Below are 24428 nucleotides of genomic sequence, written 5' to 3'. Positions count from 1 at the left end.
TTCCCACCCAGAATCAACCATATCTTTAGCCAGTCTCTGTTTCTCCTTCCCATAGTTTGTGATGAACTGACTCTGTAGTCAAAGAATGGAAGTGGTGACAGTCCTGTAAGCTTTAAGAGCTGTAAGTATTTTATGTATCTGTATTGAAGTCAGTGGAGATATCTGCACCTTGATTTCAGTAGGCATACTTGAGTTTTGTGATTGTCTTTTCATAGAGTCATTTACACTTGGCTGCAGGCAAGTAAAGGGTTGGAAAAATCCTTTCAAGGATGTTTACATGTCCTTAAAAGAAGCAGCAGATCAGAAGGTTTGATGGAGCTTTGTAAACTATCTAGTTTAACCTGCTGCTTGAGGTAGAAAGCCTGAGCAAGAACAGCCCCATGGGCTCCCTGGATAAATTTATTATTCGGGCAGCAATTATGCATCCAGGTTTTGCCTTTTCCCATGGGGAGGTGTGTTCACTGTTGAAATTTTTAAAAGTTTGAGCATGAGTAACAAGTGTTAAGGGTTTCCTGGATGCCCCTGTCAAAATGTTGGGGGGGGGGGGTTGGTGGTTTAAAAAAAATAAGAGAAGGAAATGAAGAAAAAAAGTAAAAACTAATCCCAGTCTACTGATCTTTAAATCATGGGTAGTGCCTAACACAAATACTCCGTTTGTATAGTTTCATTTTTAGTCTGAAAAGAAGATAAAATTATCTTTAGTATGATGATTGACATGCTTCATGTTTGGGAATTTGAGCAAAGTATTTAAAGTACAGTACAATAAGCGTAGGTAGACTGTGACAGTACTTTAACACCTGTGATTCAATTTCCTGTAGTAGGTGCCTATCCTGCCACATCCTGTTGGAGCTGAAAAAATCAGATAGAGACAGGATCAGTACATGCCTAGTGTGGTGTAGCAGATTGAGTGATGGACTAAGACAGTGGCCCCCAACCTTGGGCCTCCAGTTGTGCTTGGACTACAATTCCCAGAAGCCTTCACCACCACCCCTGCTGGCCAGGATTTCTGGGAGTTGAAGTCCAAGAACATCTGGAGGCCCAAGGTTGAGCACCACTGGACTAAGACACAGGAGACCTGGCTTCAAATCTGCCCTTGGCCATGAAAGTTTGCTGGGGAGGGAGCTGGAGCTGGTGAATCAACTTATAAAATATCTTACTTGCCTTGAAAAGCTTTATTAGGGACATTATAAGTTGGTTCTGACCTGGTAGCACTTAACATACAGTAGATGTTAGCCCAGGCATTTCCTTTGTGTTTAGTTTGGCCCATATGGACTACAGATACCTATTTTAATGTTTAGGATGCCCGCTTCTAGATATTCAGGTTCTGTTGCTAGCTGGTTGACTGAATAAAACTGATCTACGACCCTTCAGGAATTGCAGAAATTATCAATATTCATTCCTATTCAAATTATTTTGTAAATATCTTGTAAAGTGTTGTAAATAACACTCTTGTCCATAGCGGCTGCTTTACTGTGTTCCAGTGTAAGAGTGGCATTAATCTCCTGCTAAGCTACTCCCTAACCGAGTAACTGAGAAACATGCTTGGCTGTGGGTGGTGGTGCTGGAGGATTACTTGCATCTGCTAGATTTCCCATGAAGCTTTTATAAAGTTATTCCAGTCTTCATGGATCCTTAAATTACCTGTTTTAGAGTCCATCCCTCCCCCCCCCCATCTCCTCATGTTGCTTCACATCTTTTAATGCTTCAGCTTGATAAGTGCCTGGAAAAGTTACTTTTCTGGAGGGTCGCTTCCACAGTGTTCCAGCAAGCTATGACTAAGTATGGTCATAGCTCTGAAGGAGGTTAGAGGGAATTAGGAATTGTTTGTTGAGTCACCTAAGCATTTTTAAAGAAAAGCTCTTTCCCCGAAGGCATTTGGGAAGCTTTCCACTTCTTCAAAGGTCAACAGTTGTAGATATTGAAAGGCATACCTTCTTCTAACCTGGGGCCCTTTAATCACAACTCCCTAGTATGCCTTCATATGGATGAGTCAGCATTCATTCTGCAGTGGTTGGCAACTTGTTTGGCCATAACAACATTTCTGATATCCTTATTAGTATTCTGTGAGCTTGAAATTTTCCTTTTTTTACAACTTCCAATTCCTACAGCAAATGTGGCTCACAGAGAGCTGTAATTAAAAAATGTAACTTTGAAACTGTACCCCTGCTCACTTCAACCTGCTATGTTCCTCAACTTCTCTTGAAAGCTGTGTGATTCTCTAGAACAGTAAAGTTTTTTGTACTACAGTTCCCATAAACCCTCACCCTGCTGGCCAGGACTGATGAGAGATGTGGGCTAAGGTAATTTGGAGGGCCATGTTTCCCATCTTTGGAATACAATGTGGGGCAAAAGGCTGCAGTAGAAGGGGGCAGCCAAAATCCGGAGCCTTCCTTTACTTGAGTGAAAGCACTTTCTATTAGTGCAAAAGTGGACAACGTCTGGCCTGTCACATATTCTTGACTGTAACATTAGTCAGTGTTGTCTTAGTCAGAATAGTCAATGATGAGATATGTCATCCAACAGTTCCTTGAAGAGTGCAAGTTGCCCATCTCTACACTAGAGTCACCATTTTGTACAACCCCCTGGTTTACGTTCTGTTACTTTGCAATTGAAAACCAATGTATGTGGTAGTTACCAGGTCATGCATTAAGTAGTTTTACATGAGGTAGAATAAATGGCGAACATTTAAGTGAACTTATTAAGTATGTACTTGTCTGGGGAAACTATGGAAAAACACTTACAGAGAGAGAGAGAGAGAGAGAGAGAGAGAGAGAGAGAGAGAGAGAGAGAAATGATTGCTAAGTTATTTTCAAGAGACACCTGGCCATTAGCTTCTAGTCTTTATTCTCTCGTCTTCCTTTCTGTCTGCTGATTTTTGTTTATTCCTGGTACTATCCTGGATTTAAAACCATAATTAAGAAACGTCTAGTCAGACCACATTTGTTTCCATCTTAAGCTATTATAATGTGGCACTGATGTTTTGAAGGGGAGTGGCCTTATCCTTTCAGCTTGCTTTGTGGGACAGTCATTTTAATCCAGTTTAAGCCAGGAGTGGACAGTTTAGCTAGTGTAGGGCCAGTTTTGATCAGCCCTAATGGAGTCTGGTCCTCACAAAAAGTTTTCCCCAACCCTCTATTTAGTGACCAGAGATTAACTTTTGGTGGTGGGAGATAGAGAACCTCTCCATACTAAAGCAAGACAGAGCAATCACTATTCCCAAAAGCTTCCAGGATTCTTCTTCTTCTTCTTCTTCTTCTTCTTCTTCTTCTTCTTCTTCTTCTTCTTCTTCTTCTTCTTCTTCTTCTTCTTCTTCTTCTTCTTCTTCTTCTTCTTCTTCTTCTTCTTCTTCCTCTTCTTCTTCTTCTTCTTCTTCTTCTTCTTCCTCTTCTTCTTCTTCTTCTTCTTCTTCTTCTTCTTCCTCTTCTTCTTCTTCTTCCTCTTCCTCTTCTTCTTCTTCTTCTTCTTCTTCTTCTTCTTCTTCTTCTTCTTCTTCTTCTTCTTCTTCTTCTTCTTCTTCTTCTTCTTCCTCTTCTTCTTCTTCTTCTTCTTCCTCTTCTTCTTCTTCTTCTTCTTCTTCTTCTTCTTCCTCTTCCTCTTCTTCTTCCTCTTCCTCTTCTTCTTCTTCTTCTTCTTCTTCTTCTTCTTCTTCTTCCTTCTTCCTTCTTCTTCTTCTTCTTCTTCTTCTTCTTCTTCTTCTGGGAATGGTCCAGATGAAATATGGGAGCTACAAAAATGGATACAGAGGAAATGTGGATTACGTAAACTTGTAATATGGGTTTGCTTGAGGATAAAATGGAAAGAGGAAGAATCCAATACAACCATCCTGAGATACGTGGAGGAGTCGAATGGCTATAAACATAAATACATTCTGTTGCTATTAGGTGAAACAATACCAGATGGAATTTTCCGTTCTGAGAAGGACTTTCTATCCATTACATCAGGAGCATTTCAACTTCCTGCACTTCTCGGAGAAAGCAGATATGGTCAGGCTGGGTCTCTTGGATTGGACAACATTGAGGGCACCATATGAGGGTTGGATAATGAACCTGCATAGCCATTGTGCATGGTGACTGTGACCCTGCTCTATCCATTTTTAATTTTAGATGTGCAGTTGATAGAAATACAAGAGTGTGTCCTTTGGGTTGTGGCAACTCAATTGTAGAACTCCCTTCTCAAACAAGGCTTGTTTAATTTATTTTGATATTCATGTAAGTTAAAAGTTAAAAAAAATCACTAGCCACTGGGTCTGCACGGATCTCTCTGCCCTCACCTTGCACTTCTGTTCTTGAATGTGCCACATAATTGGTATTACGGAACAGTTAATGTTGGTTGTAATCTTTGCTGCAGCTTGTCTGGAGAGAGAGGGCTTATTAGGGCAAAAAGGCCAAAGATAGTTTTGCTATTTAAAGCTACAGTCATCTCAATAATCCAGACCTGGGAATCTTATATGTAATCATGTTCTGAGACATTTAGAATCCTATGACTCCAGCTTTAGCTTAGAGAAGCTGCTTTATAAAGTTCTTTTAGAATTGGCTGTCTTAGTACATTCTGTTGTTGGCTTTCGTGCATAGGTTGGAAGGAGAAGTTGATATTTTCTTTCTGTCTTTTTCTTTCTTTCTTTCTTTCTTTCTTTCTTTCTTTCTTTCTTTCTTTCTTTCTTTCTTTCTTTCTTTTGTCAACAAACAACACATGGTGTTGTGAAGTGGTCTACAGATAGTGCTTTTCCTATATTAGAACTTCCTACAGAAAATAGGGAGGAGAGCCCTAAAAAGGTAGTAGTGGATGTTCTCTGTTTTTTAGTTGCTTGCTTCATGAACCCTGCCTCTGGTTGCAAGGCTGTGTCTAATTCTTAAGCAAATACTGTAAGCAGAACACTTTGCTGGCTTGTCTGATACAGGATGCAGTAAAATGCAAATAGTTTTTATTGCTTTTGAAAATATTGTTTTAGAAGATGATGAAACATGTCACTGCCGTGAGTGTTGTCTTTTGTACAAAACTATTTAATGGAATATGAATGTCTTGCATGTATGTTAGCTCTGGGCAGTGAATGGAGTTGAAAGAATGACATACAGTGGTGCCTTGCCAGACGATTGCCTCGTGGGGCGAAAAACCCGCAACACGATTGGTTTTTGTGATCGTTATGGTGCTTCACAAGATGTTTTTTTCTATGACCATGCTTCACAAGACTTTTTTTTTTTGAGATCGATGCTTCGCAAGACGAATAAATTTCATTCGTCTTGCGAGGTTCCCATAGGGAACCCTGCAAGATGATTTTTTCACAAGACAACGATTTTTGTGGAACGAATTAAAATTGTCTTGCAAGGCACCACTGTACTTAATTTGGAGCCTAGGAGCTGGTCTATGTATACATGTACATTATGTTAATGATACTGAGACTCACATAAGGCCACATCATGGAACCAAGGTTGCTTAGAATACAAGATGCCTTTCTCTAACATGTTATTGCTGCTGCTGGAGCTCTATGCGTCAGCCACAGTGCCATCTACCTCATCAGTGTACTGTGCAGTTTCTGTAGCCCAGGCATAGCACCTCGGTGGTGAGTGTAAAGGGGACTGGTGACGGGAGCCTTCTGGAGTCTCCCAGTAGACCATGGCTCACATTACTTTTCAAACAGCATGGGATGAGCAGGTAACTTGATTACTGGAGAAGGCCAGTCTCTGGGCCCGTTCACTCTATTTAGGTGTGCCACACTTTCTCATTCTTTGTCCTACAGCTGACACATAATTCTTTGTCATGCAGTTTAAAAAAATATACTTGGCATTAAGAAATAATAGTACATATGTAAGACAGATTTGTTGTGACAGGCTTTTGAACATTGGTAAACTTGATATTCCAGATAGTGTATATAAAATGAAATTGTTTGGTGGATTTTAGGTTGTTGTCAATGTTTGTTTGCATTTTTACCATTGGTATAAAGTATATTTGATTGTTTTCATTGTTACATGAGTGGTTGTCTGTATATTATGCTGTGTGCCATTCTGGGTGTATTTGGACAGAGGAGCAGCATACAAATGAAAATAATTATAGTCAAAATCATAACTAATCATGTATACTAGAGATGGGGGTATTCGTATATGAATACAAATAACCCCCCCCCCCACAGGTGAAAATAACAAGAGTCTGGCCCCCTGGGACCGGGCTGTCCACTCCCCATCCGCTGCTGCTGCAGCCTCCTCCTCCCTCCCTGCCTGTTGCTCCAGAGCGCCTGGTCAGCCAGCCACTCTTCCGACCTGGCAGAGAGGCTCATTGTCCCGCCTTCTGCCGCAAGTGGCTAATTGACTGTGAGCTCCAGAGCGATAGGAAGGGAGGGTGGAGTCCCTGTCAGCGGGGGACCAGTCCAGCCCCAGGGGGCCGGACCCTCGTTATGTCCACCTGTGGGGGGTATTCATATGCAAATACTCCCCTTTCTAATATATACACATGCCCAGTAGCTCAGAGATACAGCTTTGAAGGATTTGCATGCCTGGAGGGACAGCATATTACTGCTTTTAAGTACAGTATGTATGAAGTTGACTTTTTTTCTAATTTGATCTCCACATTTCTCTTGCGCCATTGCTGGAAAATGAAGTGCTTTTTCCCATACTCTGCTGTGCTTGTGCCAACAATTGGGCAAAAGACTAAGATGTAATAGAAACTTCAGTTTATATAGGGAGGGGGAGAGGAAGGAAGGGAGGTTTTTTGTTTGCTTTCATTAATGCAGCTAACAGAGTGGTAGTCATTAGAATTAAATTGCCCATTTTTATGTTTTTATGGCTGAACCTACAATATGTATGCATCAAATATTACTTAAATCTTTTTTTTATATAGAGCTTCTGGACTTTGCCCTTAATGCTCTACTTAGTTCTTTGGCAGGCAGACAAAACAACTAAACCAGAAGGCTGAAATTCAAGCACTCCAAATCCCTGTTTCAGTGATGGTTATAGTAGTTTAAGAGGAGAGGAGGATGTATAAAAGGGCAGTCAAGTAGGAAAACTAAGTTTTATGTTTTTGTTCCAGGGTTAATGTTGGACCAGTTAACTGATCATATATTTATTAAGAGCATTTACCTAATGACAAAGACAAGTTAATCAACTGGTCAATACTTACATTATTTTTTTTAAAAAAAGACAAGCAATGAGAATTGTTTTTCATGGTAGGAGTTGCTAACTTCTAGTACATTCCTATTCCCTCCCCTCTTAAATTCCACCTATAAATACTATATCGCTCCAATGTGGCCACTGTTTTATTTTCCCAGCAACTCTGTGTAGTAAGTTATAGGTACTTGGAAATTATATGGCTTACCCAGCATCAACCAGTCAGTTTCATGACTGTGAGAACTTGCGCTTTCCAGTCCTGTCTTCAGCTGCCTACCACTAATCAGTCCAGGATGGCGAGACCTTAGGCAACCAGTTGAAGGCCTAATCTGACCATGTAGGTCTGGGGAAGACCCTCCACCATGTGGGGACCTTGCCTTTCCAATTGAGAGGGCAGGTGATGCATGGAGGAATTCCAGTGTTATTTCAGGTATTTCTTCTCAGCTAGGGACACTTGTAAGTGTGTGCTGCCTACGACGACCAGTTGAGTTGGTTGTTGGAAGTTCTTGAGTGTTGCTGAAGAACAAACTGTTCTGACTAAAATGATGCCATATAGGGAAACAAATGAAGGTTACTTTCTATCCACACACTGGCCTTTGTGGCATATCTGAAAAAAATGGCGGTGGAGAAGTAACAGGTGGTCAGTTGGCTGTCATGCCAGCTCTGTTTGTACCACCTGTAAAATTGTCATTTGTTGTTTTCTGATTGTATGTTAAAGACAGTTAATATAACACTTTCTGTGGGCGTGTCACGCTCATGCAGGAGGCATGTCGCGTTTATGGTGGGAGTGTCACGCTGGCAAGGAGGGTGTGTTGTGCCTGCCAGGGGGCATGTCGTGCTTGCGGGGGGGCATGTCGCGCCTGCGGGGGTGTAACGCTCAAGCGCATTTGCACTCGCTCAATACGCCCCAAGCGCAACACCCTGTGAGTGCAACACCCCCACTGCGCTTGTGCAGGGCCCCACACACACACATGGAGCCTGCTCCCCCAACCAGTCCACGGCCCCAAAAAGGTTGGGGACCGCTGTTGTAGATGATTGTAATGTCCCTTGTGGCTGTAAGTCTTAATGCTTGCAAGATAAGAGAGGGTGCTATTGCAGAGTGTTTCTGATTTCCCCAGGCTTACACTGATAGGCAAGAAGAAAGAAACCATGTTATTTCTAGAAGAATTGGGCAGTTCCCAGGTTGAATCCTTGGCATCTCTGGTTAGAAGGATCTCACTTTGAAGTGCTTTTGCTAGTTGGAGTGGATGGTACTGGAGGATGTCAAGCCATTCCAGAATCTGACAAGGCCTTTCGCTTCCGCTGTAGGAAATGGAACAGCAGCCTACCTATGGTGGAAACCTTCTGGATACAGAAAGCTGTCGGGCAGGAACAGACTAGCCCTTTTTTACTCCCAAGTAGCAGACTTGCTTCTGGGAGGAGTCTTCTTTGTCATCTGGTTGTGTTGACAGAGGAGTTGATGACAGTAAGAAAATCTTGAGGGTTAATTTTAGCACATGGTCCCAGTAATTGTAACAATGGTCAAGTATGTGTCCCTAGCTGCAAGGCAGGTTACAAAATAGGCAAATAGATAAATGTACTCCTGTGTTTTGTTGTTCATTACTGCTCAGTTCTGCCAGCAAGGATTCGGTTCCATTTCTGGGAAATGGAAAGCTGACTCATTTTTATAATATTGCAACATTTTTTTCTATTCTGATATCACATATACTGTAGTTCAGCGCTTTAGGTATTTGGCTGCAGAGCCAGAGATTGGGATTTCAGTTCCCCACTTTGCCTCCTTGATAGGGCCTGGACTCGATGATCCATAGGGTCCATTCCAGCTCTCCATCTTAAGATTATACGACAAATTGTGTTAGATTGCACAGTTCGGAATGTTCAGATGTCTGGTCTGAAATAAAGCCTTATCAAACTAGATGCACATTTGCTGATCTTACTTTTTCAACAGACACTTCAGTCATCTGGTTTCATTTGTGGTTGTTAATTGTCTTTGAGTTCATACGTGTCCTGCGTATTTACTATTAGGTCTTTTGCAAATTAAGTACCTGTAGATAGTTTGCCAGTTTCCTATTAAATGTCTGCATCACTCACATGTTGTTATTAAAATGTTTCTTTTTATTTATTAAAATATTTGTGCTCTTTTTTCTTCATTTTGAAATGATTTCAAGGCATGATACATGCTGTAAGGCAATCTAAAATTCTGTGAGTGTTGTTCCAGTATGCATAGTGTGCACAAAGGGGAAATTACTATTCTAGTCAACTTGGGATCCAGGGTGGATAAAAATCAATGATTGTTTTAAATCAACCTGATTCAAATAATGATTTAAATGTTAAAAAATAGGGGTTTTCATTTAAATCATTAAAAAATCCAATTTTAAAAATTTAAATTGTGATTTAAATCAGGTTGATTTAAATGAAAGCCACTTTGCTGTGATCACTGGTTCCCAAAAGCTTTGGTCAAGAGCCAGGTTTTGATTGGGCATAGAAATGAGGCCAAGTTCTGCAATAATTTGGTTCTCCAAGCAGGGGCAATGCTGGCAGGGTGCTGCAGCTGAAAAGGTTCTGCTCTTCCATTGTTATGAGTTATTCCTCTAGTGGGGTACAGAGGGTTAATTTGCTTCCTTGTACATCTCAAATCTTGGACAGGCGTAATGAGTGTAGGTACGGCAATTCAAAGTATGGAGACCCAAAGCTGTTTAGGGTTTAAATATTATCACCAGCACTGTGAACCTGGACAAGGAGCATACTGGCAACCAGTGCAATTCATTTGAAAACTGTCATACTGCATAGTATTCATGTTAGCACTCTTGCTGTTATAGATTGCATTAGCTGCAACCTATCAAAGGGAGTCCTTGTAGAAGCCACTGTAGTAATGTACGTAAATTGGAAGTTAGAATGCATGACCTATTGTGGCCAAGTTGTCCTTGATCAGGAATGGTTATAATTGGCAGGCCAACTATAGCTGGTCCCAGGCACTGTGAATCACAAAGTCCACCTTTTCCAGTGACAGACATGGAAGTACTGCAGAATTGTGCACCAGCATCTTCAAAGACAGTACCATCCCATCTAAAGTGGGTTACTTACATGGCATCCAGATTCAGATTCAATTTATTGTCTCTCATACAGTCATAATGGCATCCATGCACCAGTCCAGCACCTCTACATTCTGATCTGACTGATCTGACAAGAAGTAGAGTTTAGTATGATATACCCATTGATAACATTCAGCTCCAAAACTTTTAGTGATCTCGATCATAAACCAATATGTATATTTGTCATTTGTCCTTTTTGATTTCATTTTTCTTAAGCATGTATTGTTATGAGAAGATCTGTGTGTCTGTCTGTATGGCTGTATTGGAAGAAAAGTCTAGGTTTGATGTCTTATGGACATGTTTATTATTAGTATTCTGCTCTGTTCCCCATTATTCTGATTATGAACAAATTTTTGCCATTTACAAGCATGGTATTACTGAGTGAAAGCACATTGTTTTCCAAGATCCATGTCATCTAGTGTGTGGGGAGAGATCATGCATTTTTGTCAATAATTATAGTTAACTACTGCTAATTGTTCAAGGTATTGCCAAGATTTAAGTAAATCATCTGTATACATCAAATCAACATCATAAATAATTGATCTGATACCAAGATCAGCAGTGTAGAAACAATACCAGTAATATCATAGCCACACTACTCTCTTAACAATTCCTGCCCTAATTGTCTCCCCATTTCCCTTGTCAAAACAAAGAACATAAGTTTCATTTTCACAGTGTTAACCAGTAATGCTAATTAGATTAAACTAATTTTGAACTTGGTTTCAAATTCTTTTAAAAAACTAATCTGGGTAGCAGTAACAACAGTTAGTGACTGTATTAAGTTATGATTAACTGTGGCAAGAAAACAGAAGGGAAGAATTAATGTGGAAGGCAGGATATGACAGAGGAGATGTTGTTGTTGTTGTTCAGTCATTAAGTCGTGTCTGACTCTTCATGACCCCATGGACCAGAGCACGCCAGGCCCTCCTGTCTTCCATTGCCTCACGGACTTTGGTCAAATTCATGTTGGTAGCTTTGATGACACTGTCCAAATATCTCGTCCTCTGTCGTCCCCTTCTCCACTTGCCTTCACATTTTCCCAACATCAGGGTCTTTTCCAGGGAGTTTTCTCTTATCATGAGATGGCCAAAGTATTGGAGCCTCAGCTTCAGGATCTGTCCTTCCAGTGAGCACTCAGGGTTGACTTCCTTCAGAATGGATAGGTTTGATATCCTTGCAGTCTAGGGGACTCTCTGGAGTCTCCTCCAGCACCACAATTCAAAAGCATCAATTCTTTGGCGGTCAGCCTTAATTAATTAATTAATTAATTAATTAATTCCCCACCCATCTAGACTGAAGTCTACTTATGGTCCAGCTCTCACTTCCATACTTCACTACTGGAAAAACCATAGCTTTGACTATGTGGACCTTTGTCGGCAAGGTGATGTTTCTGCTTTTTAAGATGTTGTCTAGGTTTGTCATCGCTTTCCTCCCAAGAAGCAGGTGTCTTTTAATTTAGGGGCTCCTGTCACAATCTGCAGTGATCATGGAGCCCAGCAAAGTAAAATCTGCCATTACCTCCATATATTCCCCTTCTTTTTGCCAGGAGGTGTTGGGACCAGAGGCCATGATCTTAGTTTTTATGATTTTGAGCTTCAGACCATTTTTGGCGCTCTCCTCTTTCACCTTCATTAAGAGGTTCTTTAATTCCTCCTCAGTTTCTGCCATCAGAGTGTTATCATCTGCATATCGGAGGTTGTTGATATTTCTTTCGGCAATTTAATTCCGGCTGGGGATTCATCCAGTTCAGCCTTTCGCATGATGTATTCTGTATATAAGTTAAATAAGCAGGGAGACAATATACAGCCTTGGGAAATGCTGATTCAAGTTACAGTACAAACTTTTTGACTTACGAACATCCTTCCGGAACGGATTAAGTTCGTAAGTCGAGGGTTGACTGTAATTAGATACCCATCTGGAACAATAGATTGGACTCAAAATGAATTAGAATAATTGAATCAAAAACCATGGAAACTAATGAACGTGCATCATGCACTATATCTGAAGTTATGTGGGCAGATTATATTTACCACAAAAAAAAAAAAAATTCTTCCGGCAATCTTAATTCCGGCTGGGGATTCATCCAGTTCAGCCTTTCGCATGATGTATTCTGTATATAAGTTAAATAAGCAGGGAGACAATATACAGCCTTGTCGTACTCCTTTCTTAATTTTGAAGCAATCAGTTGTTCCATATCCAGTTCAAACTGTTGCTTCCAGATAAGATGGTCAGGCACTCTCATTTCTTTAAGAACTTGCCATAGTTTGCTGTGGTCCACACAGTCAAAGGCTTTTGCATAGTCAGTGAAGCAGAATTAGATGTTTTTCTGGTACTCTCTGGCTTTCTCCATAATGCAATGCATGTTAGCAATTTGGTCTCTAGTTCCTCTGCTCCTCAAAATCCAACTTGTACTTCTGGGACAGAGGAGATACCCAATCCCAATATTTTAATTGTGGTTAAGTGATTGGCAGTGTTTGTTGTAAGTTTACCTTAGAGGTCTAGAAGTAGATGTCACTCTCAAAACCTGGTCTTGTGCAACTTGCAGTAGTTTGCAGTAATTTCACATCATGTTTCTCAGCCAAGGCCTCACAGGAATTTGTTATCTATAATATAAACATTGTTCAGACCAACAAGCAAAAGCACTGATAGAATACCTTATTTACTCAGAATACCTGCTGTCCACAAATTTGATAATGGCCAGAGTTATGTGAAATGTTCAATTCTGTACATGAGTCACAATGATTGATACTCGAACACAGGAATGTGAAATATATTCTCCTTTGGAAGTGATGTATTACTAACTTTTGTGAGCAAGTATATTTAATACAGTGGTGCCCCGCATAGCGACGATAATCTGTGCAGGAAAAATCGTCGCTATACGTATTCATCGCTATGCGAAAAAAAGCCCATAGGAATGCATTAAAACCCGTTTAATGCATTCCTGTGGGCAAAAAACTCACCTTTAAGCGAAAATCCTCCATACGGCCGCTATTTTCACTGCCCGGTAAGCGAGGAATCCGGGCAAAAACACAGCGGGTGGCCTTTTTTTTTTACCCAGCTGCCATTTTGGAACTGCCGATCAGCTGTTGGGAAATCATCGCTATGCAAAAATCGGTAAGCAAAACAGCTTACCGATCATCGCAAAGCGATATTTTCCTATTAAAAACATCGCAATGCGATTGCAAAAACGATCGCAAAAAATCGTCGCTATGCGGATTTGTCGTTAAACGGGGCGCCTGTTAAGCGAGGCACCACTGTATATAGCTACAAGATAATTTGTTTAAATGGTCCACTCTCCATGGTCTTAAACAAATGTAATCACTCATGAGAACAGCATACCAACCATATGAGAATGAAAGCTAACATTTTGCTATGTGGTAGAGAACTTCTCACTCCATTCTTATGTACATAGTTATTTATTTATTTAAAATATTTTTATCCCACCTTTCTCCTTGAAAAGGACCCAAGGTAGCTTACAACAATGAAAGACAGTATTTAAAGTTGAAAACAGTGAGTATACAACATCATTAAAAGACAATATTTAAAACTATGAACAGTGAATAAGGAGGTATCTTACATCATTAATAGGCAATGTTAAGGCAGAGATCAAGAAGTATACAACATTTAAAAAAAATCACTCTGTGAAATGGAAAACACACGTAGTACTAAAATCCAGTCAAAGTTAACAGTTTATTTAAAGATCAGTTAATAGTCTATCTAAAAATCACAGACATGTAGCTGGTTACAGAGGGAAGGTTTACCCAAAGAGAAAGGTTTTTGCCTGCTTGCGGAAGGACAGCAAAGATGAGGCCAATCTGGCCTCGTTTGAGAGGGAGTTCCAGAGTCTGGGAGCAGCAACAGGGAAGACTCTCTTCCGTGTCCCCATCAGTATACAGTGATGCCTCACAAGATGAATGCCTCGCGCAATGAAAATCTCGCAAGACGAAAGCATTTTGCGATTTTTTTTGGTGACTTGCAAGACAAATTTTTCTATGGCCGTGCTTCTCAAGATGAATAGGAAAGCATTAATTAAATTTCAATGCATTCCTATGGGAAACCATGCTTCACAAGATGAAATTTTCACAATACAAAATGACTCACGGAATGAATTATGTTCATCTTGCGAGGCATCACTGTACACGTCTCCCTTCGACAATGCTGGAGCTAGGGGTTCTAGACCTCCATAGCTCAAAATCCATGTATAACTCTTGTGCCCCCCAAAATGTAATTACAAAGCATAAACAGTTGATTCTCTATCTCTCTCTTTTTCTTTCATGCGCGCGCGCGCGCACGCACGCACGCACGCACGCACACACACACACACACACACACACACACACACACACACACACACACAAAGCACACGGCTATTGGGGTTCTCTTCCATAGTGCTGACTATCCTTTCCATACAGTACTGCGTGCAATGAGCCTTAAAGGTCCTTACTGTCCCCGATCTAAAGGCTGAATTAGATATGTTGTGCTTGGGTGTAAGTAGATCAATTTGACTCTTTCAGTGTTGAACTGATAAGGTTTTGAGGGGCCAGGGGAACAGTATTTATTGAACATTATTTATTGAATGTTAATTAATTAATTAATTAATTAATTAATTAATTAGGAAAAATCTTGTGTATAACCAAAACTGTGCTGTTCAGACCTGTGCAATTCAAGGGAGAAATGTATTAGTAGGGATTTGGGAAGGCCTACCTACTTAGCTTGAAATCCTACGTTCTACAGTGCCATTTTTATTTTGCTCTTTTCGCCTGTCGCCCTGTTGGTTTCATTCCTAAAGGTTAATAGGCTGTTTAAGTGTTCATTTGAATTCCAGGCACATAGTTCTGTGTCACAGAGTGAGTGTTCCTGCCCAAGGGAGAAGGTGAAAGTGCTTCCCATCACTCACCTTTCCTGCAAGTGGTTAGGGACTGACATTGACTCTTTCCACTGGGAGTCTCAGGGAATCATTTCTAGCCAGGAAAGTGGTAATTGTGAAATGGAGCCTGGAAGGAGAAAATTGACAGAGTGAAGACCAATTAAAGTCATTATGCCTTTTCCTACAGGGATACAGTAAAAGGAATAAAAGAGCCCTCTGATCTACATGGTGAGTCACTGAGTAACTTTGTTGTGTACAGTGGAGATGAGAATTCTGTGTGTGCTTATAATTTAAGAGGGTGTCATTCTGAATGAATATATGTAGGATCAGGCTATTAAGCTTTGGTTCCAGTTGTCATTAATACTCTAGGAGGATTCCTTCCAGGTAAATGTCTCTTGGAATGGTAGAGTTCAGAATATGTACTGTATAGTGCTTGAGTTTGTTAACTTTAATTCGGTTCACCAGATCTCACATAATAAAATGTGAACATATTTAAATAGTACTGCCAGTGCCCTTACAGTCACATTGTACATTTGCCCTTTCTCCCCAGTATTGAATTTGTTTTGCTTTAAAGAAAGTAATATTGATTCTAAATCCAGTTTAGGCTGCATGGGATTTAAAAGGCATCGAGCTTTAGACTCCTGTCATTCTTTTCTCAGAGGACTTCCCTCTTGACAGCAAATCTTCCACCGTTGCCTAGACCCCAGGAAGGCTTTCTTTTCCTCGACACAAAGAATAGCGAGGCACACCAGCTCTTTGCTGCACAAGGAACTGAAAGCATTGGTATTTGCATAATGCTGCTGGAACAGAGAAATAGTAAGAAGCAGTTCCTCTTATAGTACGGTGCTGCAGAAGGAGACAGATGTATGGAAATCAAGAGTATAAAAATAGGTGCATTCCAGCATACAGTAGTTCAGGTGTAACTTTCAGAAAGCATGTGTGTTTTTGTGTTGTTTCACTTAATTTTTTTTATTATTTACGCTGCATGAAAAGTTGTAGCTTTTCAAAACCTCAGAACAAATCCAGAAATGAGGCAGCAGTTGTGCACAGACCTGTCTTTGGAGTGGGCCTGATGGAACATTAGGGAACTGACTTATGAATTGTTATGCATAGTTGGAAGGTGTAAGCACAAGAAATATGTCTGAATTTGTCATATGAAACAATGGGGTTTAGATGGGTTCAATGTTCATGTTGAATAGCATATCGCTTTCCTGCCTTTCTCGTATAGGCTTATCGTAGATGCTTAATCTCAATGCCAATCCTTGCAGAGCATCTGGTTCATCACCCTCCATTCAGCTGTGATCTTTATTTTACATTTCCCTTCAACAAAATATGCACAAATCTGTATCAGTGAACTTCACTGGCTGTCTTCAGATGTCATGCTAAATCATGACTCTGAAGAGGTTGAGCCTAAGTAAGCCTTTGTATCTCATGGTAGGTGTAAGTAGGTACCTCTGATGTAGTCTTTAGGAAACTCTTCCATTTCAGATTAATTGTGTGTTAGCCTATTGATTCAAAGCTAAGATGTGCTAATCTTTAACTGTAGTTTTGTCTGATTTGAGATATGATACCCTCCAAGTATTTTGGACTGCAGATTCCAACAGTATGAGCCAGAAACCGTCATAGGGTTTTCAAGGTATATGAAATGTTCAAGGAGTGGTTTACCATTATCAGTCCCCAGTGAATATCTCTGCTTGAGCAGGTATTTGAACCCATGCCAGTGGTCAAAGATTGTTGTACCACAAGATACCTGGAAGGCATCAGTTACTTTTTTGTGCTGTCAAATCACTTCTTACCTATGGCAACTCTGGTAGGGTTCCCAAATTAGATGAGAAGTTCAAGGAATAGTCTGTCTTTATGAATTTCCCTGGCTGAGCAGGGATTTGAACCCAGGTCTTCCGAGTCCTTGTCCAGCACTATTCTACAATACCACCTTGTTCTCCCATCAGCTTAGCTACCCCCAAGGTAAATCAGATTTAGCAATGGTTTGTTGAGTGTGGGTAATGTTAGACTTTGATTAATAACCTATAAAGAAGGAAAAGCTTTGAGATTCTTCCTTGCATGTGTACCTGAGAAGACAACACAGAGGAGCATATAAGTCAAGCCTTGTTCTTTTTGATTAAGTTTTGGTTTAGGTTGATGTCCAAGCACAGCTAGTGCATAAAGCAGCTGTCTTATGGCACATTGATGGTGACTACTCTATACAGAAGTGATTAAATGTGCTGACATCTTTAAAGGTAACTGTATGGTGACTCTGGTTACATGGAAGGCAAATTATCATCCTCATGTATACCCCGGGGCGGTTCACGGACAGATTGTGAGAGGAGGTTTCCTTGCTTAGTCTGTGAAGGGCGCCTAATTTATCCAAAATTGTATGAAAAGTCGTCAACATGGATGAAGGGTTACTGTTTTGCAAATCATTTTTGCTTAAGGCATTTGGCAAAACTGAAAAGCAACAACAGCCCCATCTAGTTATGTGATATGTGTCTGATGTTAAGCTGAAAAAAAAATCTTCCTCTCTTTTTTTTGTTCTTCTTGAAGATAAACTGTATTTATGCTATGCTTTGAATTGTTATAGGCTTTCAATCATGTGGGTCTGTGGGAAGTGTTTCTACAAGTCTGAGTATCAGCTCAGCTTGCAGATGCATACCGAATAACCAGGATATGTATGTCTATTTTTAAATGTGTTAATTTTAGTATACCTTGGTTTATATGCGTGCTGTGAAGTGCTGTGAAACACATATCCAAAGAGCAGGGCTCTGCCTATGCACCTGTGACCCCAACTCCACCAGTAGAGCTACTTAGGAGGGAGGGGGAAGTACTATCCTCCCCACTTTTGAGGTGGAGAAAGAAGGTAAATTAATGAAGGTATCTTCAAAGACATCCATGTTTCTGCATAAATGTATTGTTCTGAAAGCACATGGCTAAACAAGAAGGAAAAATAAAGCTGAAATATGTGAGATTTGCAAGTTTAATTGACTTCTGGACTGGATTTTTTTACTTTCATTAATAAATGGAACTGGAAGATGTTAATTTAAGCACTGGTGTTTGTTGCACATAGGACTGTTGTCTTTTCTGACAAGGGCCCTGACCCATAACCGCTGCATGCTAGGGAGAACTTTATCTGGAGGTGTGAGGAGGAGGAGGAAATCTTCATCATTTCTACCTGTTGACTAAATGAGAACTCTGCTGGGGAGGGAAGCTGAGTCATGTCGGCTCTGTTCTATCTTGATGTGGTGGTGCCTTGAGTGAAGAAGGCATTTAAAGCTTAACTACACACCCATAAGAAAATGTAAAGTAATGCACGTTGGGGCAAAAAATCAAAACTTTATTTATCAGTTGATGTGTTCTGAGCTGTCCCTGACAGATCAGGAAAGAGATGTTGATGTTCTGGTGGACAGCTTGATGAAAGTGTCAACCCAGTGTGCGGCAGCAGTGAAGAAGGCCAATTCCATGCTAGGTATCATTAAAACGGAGACTGAAAATAAAACAGCCAGCATTATCATGCCATTGTACAAAATGGTGGTAAGGCCACACCTGGAGTATTGTGTACAGTTCTGGTCACCACACCTCAAAAAAGACATAGTGGAACTGGAAAAGGTGCAGAAGAGAGCGACTAAAATGGTGACTGGGCAGGGGCACCTCCTTTATGAGGAAAGGCTACAGCGTTTGGGGCTCTTTAATCTAGAGAAAAGGTGCCTGGGGGGGACATGCTTGAGACGTATAAAATTATGTAGGGGGTGGATAAAGTGGATAGAGGAAAGCTCTTTTCTTTCTCACACAATACTATAACCAGGGGACATCCACTTGAGTTGAATGTTGGGAGAGTGAGAACAGACAAAAAAAAATAATTCTTTACCCATCGTGTTGTTAGTCTGTGGAAGTCTTTGCCACAGGATGTGGTGATGGCATCTGGCCTAGATGCCTTTAAAAAGGTGGTGGACACATTCCTCGCAGGTTACAAGCCATGATGGGGATGTATAATCTCCAGGCTTAAAAGGAAGGTACCTCCAAATGTCAGATGCAGGGAGGGGGATCATGAGACAGGTATCTAGTTGCCTGGTGTGCTCCCAGAGACATCTGGTGGAGCCACGGTGAGACACAGGAAGCTGGTCTAAATGAGCCTTTGGCCTGATCCAGCAGGGCTCTTCTTATGTTCTTATTATGTTCGTACTCTATGTGGGTTCTGCAACAAAATATGATTAGAGTGGTAGACAAAGAGTGCCCTCTCCTGATAGGTGAAAACGGTTATTTAAAATGGGCTTTGATTTTAGCTTAGTTTACCCTGATTATCATTAACATAACTTGTATACTCATTGTTTTCATATATCATGTGCAAGCTGATATGCTGCTAACACAGGCATAAGATAAAAACTTCTGCATGGGCTTACATACAGTATGCAGGATCCTGTCGAATTCCACCTTTTGTAAGGCAAATGTTAAGGTTAACAAAGTATACAGTGGTGCCCTGCATAGCAACGATAATCCATTCCAGAAAAATCGTCGCTGTACGGATTTGTCACTATGCGGGACAAAGAAGCCCATAGGAATGCACTAAAACACGTTTAATGCGTTCCTATGGGCAAAAACTCACCATTCTGCAAAAATCCTCCATGCGGCTGCCATTTTCCCTGCCCGGTAAGCAAGGAATTCGGGCAAAAACACAGCGGGCGTCCATTTTATTTACCCGGTGGCCATTTTGGAACTGCCGATCAGCTGTTCTTAAAACATAGCTATGCGAAAATCGGTAAGTGAAACGCTTACCGATCATTGCAAAGTGATTTTTACCATCTAAAACATCGCAATGCGATCGCTATTGCGATTGCAAAAAACACATCGCTATGCGGATTCATCATTAAACAAATTGCTCGTTATGCGGGGCGCCACTGTATTTAGCACTTTTGTGGAATACATTTGACTAGGCGTTAGGCTTAGCTAAGATCTCTTATTAGTGAGTCTATATTGGGTGGTGATTAGAGGTCTGTTTGTTCATTTAGAATGTACATGCATGATGTGCACAATGAGAACATCCATCTATTTAGCAGAAGATCTAAAAGGGCTCTGCACAAATCTACTGTATGTACACATGAGTGGGAATGTTGCACAATTAACATTATGGAAGGGGTATATAATACATATATGTACATTTTTTTTTCATAAATTTAACTCAGTGCAGAAGTCCAGAATGGAGATAATGTGCCTGCTCGCCCTTCCATGAGTTTCCTTGCTTAGAGGAAGAAAGAGTGGGATAAAAGGGGAAAATAAGCAAAACGTAAAAGCAGATTTATTGAACAAAATACAAGCCATCTGTCTAGAGCTCTTTCTCAGCTGGGTACTCTTCGAATGCGTTGGACTACAAATCTCAGTCTTGTGGGACTACAAATTTGGGACTACAAATCTCACAGTCTTGTGGGAGATTTGGTCCAGACATGTGGAGAATGTTAGGTTAAGGAAGGCAGAATGTAGCATCATTAAACAAAAATGTTCCTCTGGTTCTTCTCCTGGATATTTGTGTTTGATCAGAAGCTTTGCAATAGAGGTATGAATAGCAGGAAATAAGACATTGCCCCCTCTCCTTTTCTCTGAAAGCAAATGTCTGTGTCCTTTGTCATGTTGCTTAATCACACCTTTACCTGGAAAAAGGATGAATGTTTGGGATGAACAGATTAGTAGCCTGAAGGCAGATACTGCCCAGTGACAAGCAGGTTACTTGATAGGTCATTGCCTCAGTGAAGAAAGGGAAGTTGATTTTCAGTGTAACACCCTTCCCCCAAGCAATTTAAATTAATCTCTTGTCTCCTGTGGTGAATGTATCATGCAGCTGTTCATCTTTCTGCCTAAAAGCTATGGATATAGTTGAAAACTTCAGCTTCAGCATGTGACCTAATCCTTTGCAGACTCAGGCATTTTATAATCTGTTTGAAAATCATTTGAATTTGAATTTTACAGCATTTGTCTTCAAGTGATGTATAGATATTATCTATAGATGCAGGAAGACCCTGCTAGTTTTCCTATAACACTTTTGTATTTTATGACAACTCTGATGACAACTCTAAAGTGTTTTGTGCGGATTGAATGTAGAAGCAATTTAGATAAATAAAGCTTGTCAAATTCGACAAGCTGATGTTGCCTGGAATTATTGAAAGTATTTTGATAGATGCATTTTGATATGACTTTCAGTTATTATTTGGTTTCATACTGGAGTTTTAACCCTTTTTTTGGGGATATGCCAGCTGTGAAGAACACAGGCTTCTGATTTTTCCCTTGAGATCTATAAAGATCTCTAAAGTAGGAAAGGTCATGTATCAGATTATCTGATTTGACACCTATTATATGCCATTAAATAGATTCTGACTTATTATGGTGATCCTTGCCAGGATTCTCTAGGCACAGGGGACTCAGAAGTATTTTACAGATCCTTTCTTCTGGTAGTACTCTGGAGCTGTGCAGCTTGACCAAGGCTCTGCACAGGCTGCCTCTTGTCTCAGCCAGACAATCCAACTTACTGAGCTAACTTGTAGATAACGTGTATCAGATACTGCCTACAGGTAGTGACCTATCAATATTTAGATACCTCCTGCTGCCAAACTATACAAGGAGTTAGTTTTCTGTAACACAACCCTTAACACAACCTTGCGAATACTGTTGTTCCCCCAAGATGAGGTATCAAGGCTAAGAGATTAGATTAGTCTCTGTTGAAGAAACACACACACACACACACACACACACACACACACACACACACACACACACACACGTGTACTTCATTATTTAAAGAGTGCTGTGCATGTTACTTCAAGTTGCAGGTTGGAAACCCAATGCACCTGTGGTTTCTTAACTTGTTCATGTTTTAAATGATAATGATTTTATTTATCATTTCTAATATTTGTTTGATTTTCTTTTATTATTTGTATATTTACTGTTTTTAGCTTTTGAATACACACATACACACACACACACACATATATACACACACACACACACACACACACACATATATATATATATACACACACATATATATATATACTGTATATATATACACACACACACATACATACATACACAAACACACACACATATACACACACATATATACATATATATATATATATACACACATGCATAAGGACCCAAGGCAGCTCACATCATTATTTTCATATATATATAAATAATGATGTGAGCTGCCTTGGGTCCTTTTGGGGAGAAAGGTGGGATATAAATATTTAAAATAATTAAAAATATAAAATATATACTTCTGTGTGATACACACATAACACTGTTTGTATGGATTTTCCCAGTCTGGAGTTTTCTCTTAATGTAATTTTTGGTAACGTCCATAGCAAAGGTAGATAATGAATCTTCAAGTACCGGATTCAAACCTACTTTGGTGTAATGAGCTAAATTTGTTCAAGGTGTATTACTGATTTTCCAAACTGTGACAAAAATTGGGTGTGTTGTCCGTAACTATTCTTGTTACCTGTGAGTTGGCCCCCAAATGTTTGGACAAGTATCAACTCTTGATCTTTTAAATTTAATTTAAATAATTAGTAAAAATGATAATAATATTTTAAAAATTGCAACATCAAATGAAAATATAAAAGAGTTTAAGCATGTTAGCAGTTTGCTAAGACAGGAAAAATCATTAAAGCCATACTGCAGTCATAACATTCAATAAACCAACCGCAGTACACAAAAGAAAATTGTTAGCTACCAAAACTCAGACAAACAAGTTACCCTTTTCCTGTCACTTAAGGTACCAACCATAGGTGAGCATTCTTTGTGCACTGCTGCACAGCTGGGATACAGCCAAACAGACGGTTTTTTTCCCTGTTTCCTAGCAACCACCGGCCTTAATTCAGAAGGTAGGAGTACCTGGCTCATGGGGATTCTTTTTATGGATAGATGGGTGGACACATATTTTTGGAAGCTGAGGCCAGACTTAGAATTTGGTTCTGAAAGATGAAGTAATTTTTAAAACTACTTTTTTTTTTAATCTTTTAGATTTGTGCTAAAAGTGCTTTGCACTATCTTTTGGAATAAAGTGGTGGTTGTGGAGTATTTTCATTTTAGCAGTTAGTGTTGAATTTAGATATTTATTTGACAAGCAAAGTGTGAGTGTAATTCTTCTATGAAAGGGGAAAATTTGTATCATCAAGTGTCTTAAGTGGACCAGACCACTTGCTTGCCCCACCCCCAAGTCATAGCCATTTTGGAAACGAGAGTAGCCATTGTTCTTCCCACTATGTCTGTGTTACCTCAGTCTACATCAAATAGGGTTCACAAGAAGCATTGTGAAAATAATGATTCCCCTTTGAAAGAATCCCAGATGATTAGGATTAGTCCCTCAATTGGTTTAAACAGGACCAGATGGGCTTATAAAGCACAGCATGCCAGAGCAGAATGCTGTAGTACATGCTGGCTTTCATTATTAAAATGGCTTGTAAAATATTGCTCACATTGTCATCCAGTCACGATAACTTCCATAGATGCAGCTAAGAGGTGGCATGGATGGGGCTTCTCAGTAGGCATGTGGTTTAACTCTTTGAGGTTTTCTATGCCAAATGACCAGTTACCAAAATAAGCAGAGATCTTTTTAAAGAAACCAGTAGGGTCAGATGATATCTGCATCCTGAGAGCCTTTCTAAGGCAGATACCTAAGTGTCCAACACTTTTCCTTGGAAAGAACAGTGCTGCTGGGGTTTTTTGGTGCCCATCCCACCCCCTTTCATAGGAACCTGAGTATTCCAGCTTTATCGCCCTCAGCTGTCCAAAAGCCTTCTACTTTCTGAAGCAATGGACTCATTTTTTTTCTTGCTGTCCTTTATACCTGAAACTGTGTCCTCATCTTTGTTTCTGGGAAGCCTTCAAGGTTGTGGAAACCAAAGTAAATATATATTCCTTTCTGAGGGAACTTGCCATCCAGTTGCTTTGTAAAGCATTGTATGCATAGATGTCTCTATGTTAAATCCATTACAGTGGTGCCTCACATAGCGAGGTTAATCCATTCCGGATTAACCCTCGCTATGGGAAACATCGCTCAACAGAACAAAAAAATCCATTAAAACGCATTAAACTTGGTTTAATGCGTTCCAATGGGCCCTAAACTTACAGTTGAGTGAAGCTTCTCCATAGGGGCGGCCATTTTCGCGCCCTCGGTAAGCGAGGGTGCGGCGGGAAAAGTTGCGGTGGCCATTTTGGAACCGCCGATCAGCTGTTCTCCCCCGCTTCGTTGTGCGAAAATCGCTAAGCGAATCGCTTAGCAATCGTCGCACAGCGAGAAAACTCCATAGGGGCCATCGCTGAGCGAACGCTCCAGCGATGGCCCGGACCCCCTCGCTATGCGAATTCATTGGTCAACGGAGCGATCGCTAAGCG

The 24428-nt window shown here is 40.3% G+C and overlaps 1 protein-coding gene across 8 annotated transcripts in view; it reads left to right on the top strand.

The window, feature by feature from the left end:
• Positions 1-24428, top strand: part of SEMA4D (semaphorin 4D) — a 152445-nt gene that overhangs the window by 11723 nt on the left and 116294 nt on the right. For 2 of the 8 annotated variants that reach the window (XM_078386199.1, XM_078386200.1), the window contains exon 2: positions 15238-15278. The exons of 5 other annotated variants lie outside the window; for them this stretch is intronic. The gene's annotated coding sequence lies outside the window, so the exon portion shown is untranslated. Of the gene's footprint in view, positions 1-60; positions 122-15237; positions 15279-24428 lie in introns of those variants that run through there. One more of the 8 variants, XM_078386203.1, reaches the window with a different exon arrangement.

This window comes from Pogona vitticeps, chromosome 2 (genome assembly GCF_051106095.1).
Source record: "Pogona vitticeps strain Pit_001003342236 chromosome 2, PviZW2.1, whole genome shotgun sequence".
NCBI classification, from domain to species: Eukaryota; Metazoa; Chordata; class Lepidosauria; order Squamata; family Agamidae; genus Pogona; species Pogona vitticeps.
This window is presented reverse-complemented; position numbering and strand designations above follow the sequence as displayed.